The sequence below is a fragment of the Gossypium raimondii genome, chromosome 3, assembly GCF_025698545.1.
Source record: "Gossypium raimondii isolate GPD5lz chromosome 3, ASM2569854v1, whole genome shotgun sequence".
Taxonomy (NCBI): Eukaryota; Viridiplantae; Streptophyta; class Magnoliopsida; order Malvales; family Malvaceae; genus Gossypium; species Gossypium raimondii.
The window spans coordinates 20,660,912-20,667,019 of record NC_068567.1 but is presented as its reverse complement, the minus strand read 5'-3'; the positions used below and the strand labels follow the sequence as shown (position 1 = coordinate 20,667,019).

The 6,108-nt window shown below is 29.8% G+C and overlaps 1 long non-coding RNA gene across 1 annotated transcript; it reads left to right on the top strand.

The window, feature by feature from the left end:
- Positions 1 to 1,633: 1,633 nt before the first annotated feature.
- Positions 1,634 to 3,551, top strand: LOC128039764 (uncharacterized). The gene is made up of 2 exons (XR_008194331.1): positions 1,634 to 1,886; positions 2,662 to 3,551. It is a non-coding gene; the product is annotated as an uncharacterized LOC128039764 (long non-coding RNA).
- Positions 3,552 to 6,108: the final 2,557 nt, after the last annotated feature.

The following is a 6,108-nucleotide window of genomic DNA, read 5'->3' as shown; positions in this document are numbered from 1 at the left end:
GTAAAATGGGGTGACTAAATAAGTAGTTTACCCAAAATAAAATATCCGGAGGTGGAGATGAAATGCACTACTGCCATTACACAAGAAAAACAAAGATAAATGTGGGGTTTGAACACGTGGTAGGTCCAAAACTGTCGACAATAATAAAAGGTGGGGATTGGGGAAAACTTTGGTTTTATTTCCCATTATGATATACCAAGGCCTCCAATAAAATGCTACCACTGAAAATCAAGATTTATCTTAATTGCTATCATGGTTACTTTTTGTTTTTCTTTTCCTTTAAAAGTTTAGGTGAGTGGAATACTGATATTTTATTATTAATTGAACTTAATTGTCAATAAAATGTATTATTTTCTTATTTATGAGTCAGAAAGAACTATGGATAATTTTAAGTATTAAATAAAAAGAAAAATATAATAAAAAATTATAAAAAATTATTAAAAAATTTCTATTTAACTCCTGCTATATTTTAGAACGAGATACAAGACACAATTAATCGGTACATATCGAATAGTTTCTTTCAATGAATTGAGCTGCATCAAACTAAAATGGAAAACGCATCAGATTAAATTCTTCAAATTCTAAGAATTCCAAGTTATTGTTATTTATTAAATAATGATCCATATCAAAAAAAAAAAAAAGAGGATAATGGTAAAAATCTCCATATACTTTAATAAATCTTTCAATGTAATATTTATACTTTTAAACTTTTTATTCTATCTATTAATCTAATACTTCCCTTAACGATGTTAATTCCTAATAAAAGTTGACACGTAAATTATTTATATAATAAAATATCTTAATTCTTTCAATAACTCATTTATGAATAAATATTAGAATGCTTATTTATAAAAAGGTTGTGCCTAAATTTGTGCCAACAATAACAACCACAACAGATTTGCAACATTGCTTTAGCTGGCAACTTTTTACTAAGATTTTGTAACATCTATTATTAGACAGCAAAAACATGTTGATATAAGATATTTTAAGCAAGTCTTGAAATACTTATCTCTTACGAGGTAAGTGGAAATGTGACAGAAGAATCCAAAAGGTACAAAGATTATGTCCGTCAAGGTAAGGGGTTGAAGATAAGTATAAACGAGTTCGTTTTTTAACGGTGTCAGAAATAGTGATTTTGGGACTATAATTTTAACATGAGATTTCATAAAAATTAATTATTTAATATTTATGAGTCAAATAGAATATCATATTAAATTTTTTATTTAATAATTTTTGTTAATTAATCAAATAGTTAAGCAAGTGGTTTGTCCCTAAAGTAAAGTAGTTTTGAAAAATGAGGTATCAGAATTTCATTTCTGTAAACCGAGCTTGTAAATATTTTTAATAAATATTTATGGAGTTACTATATAGCTATATTAAATTCCAGTCCAGTAATTTTATCATTTGATTAGTTAATTGAAGAAAAAAGACTAAATCGTAAAAGCTGTAAAAGTCAATTGTTATTGATGTTTGAGTGTCAAATCGTATTTATAAGCTAATGGAAGGGATTTAAAAGGCAATTTAACCATAAATTAGCTAGTGGCCGGTTTCGGGATGCAAATTTAGTAAGTTTTGCTAATTATTAAATTATTAAAATGATTAAACTTTTAATTATAATAAAACAAAAGAAGAAAATAAGCTTTATCTCTTTCATTCTTTTCATTTTCCAAAGTCGAACCACCATTAGAGGACCTTGAAGCTTCGGCTTTAATTTTCTTCTTGCATGTAAGTGATTTTCCTACCCGTTTCTTGTAATTTTTATGTTTTTGATATTATTGCAACTAGGTTGAAGAAAATAAGCTTCATCTCTTTCATTCTTTTCATTTTCCAAAGTCGAACCACCATTAGAGGACCTTAAAGCTTCGGCTTTAATTTTCTTCTTGCATGTAAGTGATTTTCCTACTCGTTTCTTGTAATTTTTATGTTTTTGATATTATTGCAACTAGGTTCAGCTAACTTGTATCTCTGTTTTCAAAACTATTAAAAGATTTTGAATTTTTCCATTAATTAATTTTAGTTTCTTTTGATGTTAAATGAAATATTTATAATCTTGATTATTGTTTATGACTATTTTGTAAAAAAATTTGTTAGTTTTGAACCTAGGGACTAATATAAAATTTGTAAAATTTGGCCTATTGAAGTGTAAATTTTCGAATGATTAAAGGTCGTATAGGGTGTTGTTAAATTTGGTAATGGATATTAGGGGTTAAATGTGAAATTTTTAATAGTTTCACTTTAGGGACTAGATTGAAATAAATGTAAAAGTTTAAGAAAAATATGTAAAAAGTAAAATTTAAGGGTCACATGCATATAATTGAGTTTGAATATGTATTTGAATTTGATAAATTGAATTTAATAATTATAGATCAAGAATTGGATCATACAAAGGATAACTAAGGAATTAAGAAAATTATGGATTAGTCTCTACAAATTAATCGTTAACGTATCTTAGGTAAGTTCATAAGGTTTAATTAGGTATAGTTTTTAATATTATGTTGTTTTCTGAGTTGTGGTATGTTAATAAATGTACATAAAAACGTTTATTTGAGTTGTTACAAATTGGTATAAGATGAGCAAGTGAATTGAATTGTAAAATGTTATATGGTTACTTGAATTGAGTTTGGATGAACATATGATAGGATACAATTGGCATGCCAATAGGTTATATTGCGCGCGGTACGGGATTGACTTGTGATGAGATGTTGATTATTGACTTGTTACTTTCCACTGAATATATCGAACTCCAACATTTGTTGCGGACTATCGTGTTATATTTATAGTGATTTTGGTGTGTTACCGGGGGCGGATGTAAAGCCTTCGGGCTTGGCACTTAATGCCCAGGTGTGTTATCGGTGGGTTTGGCTCGGTTGGGCGTTCTGGTGTATTCTAGATGGATAACTGTGTATCCATATTTGTTATACCGTTCATCGGGCTAAAATTTTAATGGCTAAATAATTTAATGATGATAGGTAACTGATATTTGGTTATGATTTCTTGTGAAAGACTTGTACATGTATTTATGGTTTCCGATATTTTATCATGACTTGATAATGGTTGATAGTGTATAAATGAGGTGATTAAATGACTTGTATTTATGAAACTCACCTGTTGAATGGTTGTGATTGACAGGGTTAATGTTAGCTATTGATTTTGTTAATTATAAAACTGTGGTTATGCGGTAAGTTATAACGTTTCAACCTGTGAACTTACTAAGCTTGTAAAAGCTTACTTGTGTTGTTTTCTTGATTTCTTGTAGATCTTGTTTTGTAGAACCGAACAATTGGATTAAGTGGAAGATTACACTATCCAGCTATCTTCAGTAGACTTTGAATATGTTTACTTTGGAATATGTGACATGTAATAGGAGTAATTTGTAATTTGTATATAAGTGTTCATTATAAGTGGCATATTTCGTACTTGTTTATAAGTTGATTGTTTTTGGCTAACAATGTGGTTGATCATAGCTTGATTTAGATATTTGACTGTGATATTGAAATTGATATGTGGTGGATTTAACTTGATGGCATGAAATGTAAAAGGTGTATTTTGTATTTATGTCAAATACATATTCCTATGTGTTCATATTTGGTTGATGTAAAGTTGTTTAAACTTGGTTTTAGATCACTTATGTATATGCCTTTTGTGTTGGAATGAAGTGTGCATATAACCTTGGTGTTTGGTTAGTTGATATAAATCATTTGGAAATGTTTGAATTATGGTAGGATTTAATATGAATAGATACAATAAAATGGTAAGTTGGTATGTATTTTTATGTATGAACTCATAAGTTAGAATGTAATTTATTTGATATGATTTATGAATAAGTTTGTTAATTGACTTGTGGTGTCAATGAAGGCACATTGGTTAGACACTTAGGTTGGATGATTTTGGCATGTTTTGGGCTTGTTTAAGTGTGTTTTGAATAGGTTTAATTGTTGGTAAATGAGTTGCTTGATGTTTAAGTAAGCACATTTTGGTAAGCTTGAATTTAAAGGAAAAATTAGGGGCACACAGCCTGGGACACGGGCTGTCACACAGTCTTGTACTGCACATGGTCTCTTTACACAACCGTGTGTTTCAAGTCAATTTGTCACATGGTCTGGGACACAGTCGTGTGGCCTAACATTAATTCGAACATGGCCTACAACACGACCGTGTGAAAGTATTTCAATTGTTACACGGTTTGGCACACGGCCTGTGACATGACCATGTAAAATTTTTCTAAAGTTTCATGGTCTGTCACACGGTTGGCCACACAACCATGTCCCTGTGACATACGGCCTGGGCTTTGTCACACGGCTGTGTGACCCCTATTTTCAATTTTTTTTAATTTTAATAAAATTTTTAGTTTTTTTTCAAATTAGTCTTTGATTGTTCCTAAATTATTTTTAAGGCTCTGTAAGTTCAGTTTAAGGTCAATAATCATATATATGGTATGAATGACATTAAAATTTGATTATTTGTTATTTAATTTGATATTTGAATGGTTAAATGTTAGTAATTGTTATGATATGTGTCGTAATACTCTGTAACCCTAATCCAATGATGGAGACAGGTTTAGGGTGTTACAGATGATATTTCAAAGCTGAAGATAATTGTGAAGAATGCTTGTTGAGTTTTGAGTTGGTTATTCAATTGAAGATGTGTTGTCGACTTATGTGCTTGAAAGTATATAATGTTACAGTTATATGTTCAACTTATGAACTATTTTTGAGAATGATTGTCATCTTTGAATGACTAAGCTTCGGAACTATTTTTGAGAATGATTGTCATCTTTGAATGACTAAGTTTGCCCATTGGTGATTGGGATAGTAGGTTGAGAGAACTACACTTTGACGCAGAAAGGTAAGGTCGCAACTTGTGAGTGTTGGGCTTGGGCTTAAATAAATTTTCTTTGTATTGTGGATATCATAGTGATTTAGTTCTCTAGGCAAGGCCTCGTAGACATAGGTTAAGTCTACATTGCATTAATAATCTTGGTGTGTAAGTTCTGTCGTTGTTGAGTTGGATCTGGTGCCTTAAAGTGTAGTTTTTTCATCTATTTACACTTGTATTTTTCGAACAAATTGACATAATAATAATATTCGTTAATTACATTAATATCCACTGCATATTATTCTCAATGTTTTTGTACACAAAGAAAAATGAAAGCAAATATTGGCTCACTCATTATCTAATGTTTAAACTAATACTAAGCAATATTGTATGGTCGAATCATAATACGAAAAGAAAACTTAATTAATAGATGAACCTAAAAATGTCTTTAGACTAATCGAAAATGAGAAAATCGATTGAAAAACTAATATGTCGTCTATCAAGTCCAATTTGGGAGATGCTTTGTCTTGAGCATTGGAGTAGATGACTCCTAGAAGATAAAGTCATAGATGTGATTGACGGTACATTGAATAAGACCCAAGTAAAATAGATCTAAATTCGTTTATGGATTCATTCACTTCTGACGTTCATAGTGTGACATACCTTAATCCTGAGTGGATGATAGACTATGTATGCGTGACTCGTATACTTTGATGTAAGTAAAAGCTTGAGTTCAAATAGATAAAAAATCAAAAGCTAGTGCGTTAGGTATATGACATTTGCTGTAATAACCACATTTTAACTTAGAGATAGGTATAGTGATGGACCGGGTCGGGAAAGAGTGGAGAAATTTTGAAATTTACTAAATAGAGATTTTTTAGTATTAAATTAGGAAGTATTTAGACCCGATAGGAGATTAGAAAATATTTCCAAGATAGAAAATATTTAAATAGAAGCTTAGACTAAATTGAAAGAGTATAAAAATTGTTGTGGTGGAAGTAGGAATTTAGAAAGTTAGGAGATACATAGTGGTAGTAGAAAGGAATGAAGGATTAAAAATAAATTTAACCAAGTGAAGTATAAGTCATCCTAGGAATTATAAAAGATGAGTTGGGAGAAAATGGTAAATAACCATGTAGATATTTTAAGGTGTAATGATGATGGGTAAAAGTGTAAAGATGGATGGCTTAAGGACTTATTAGAAAATTGACTATTTAATAAAAAAATGAGATATTTTTAGTGGAAATGTGTAGAAAGTGGAGAAAAGATGAAAGATATCATCTTTTCCTAAAC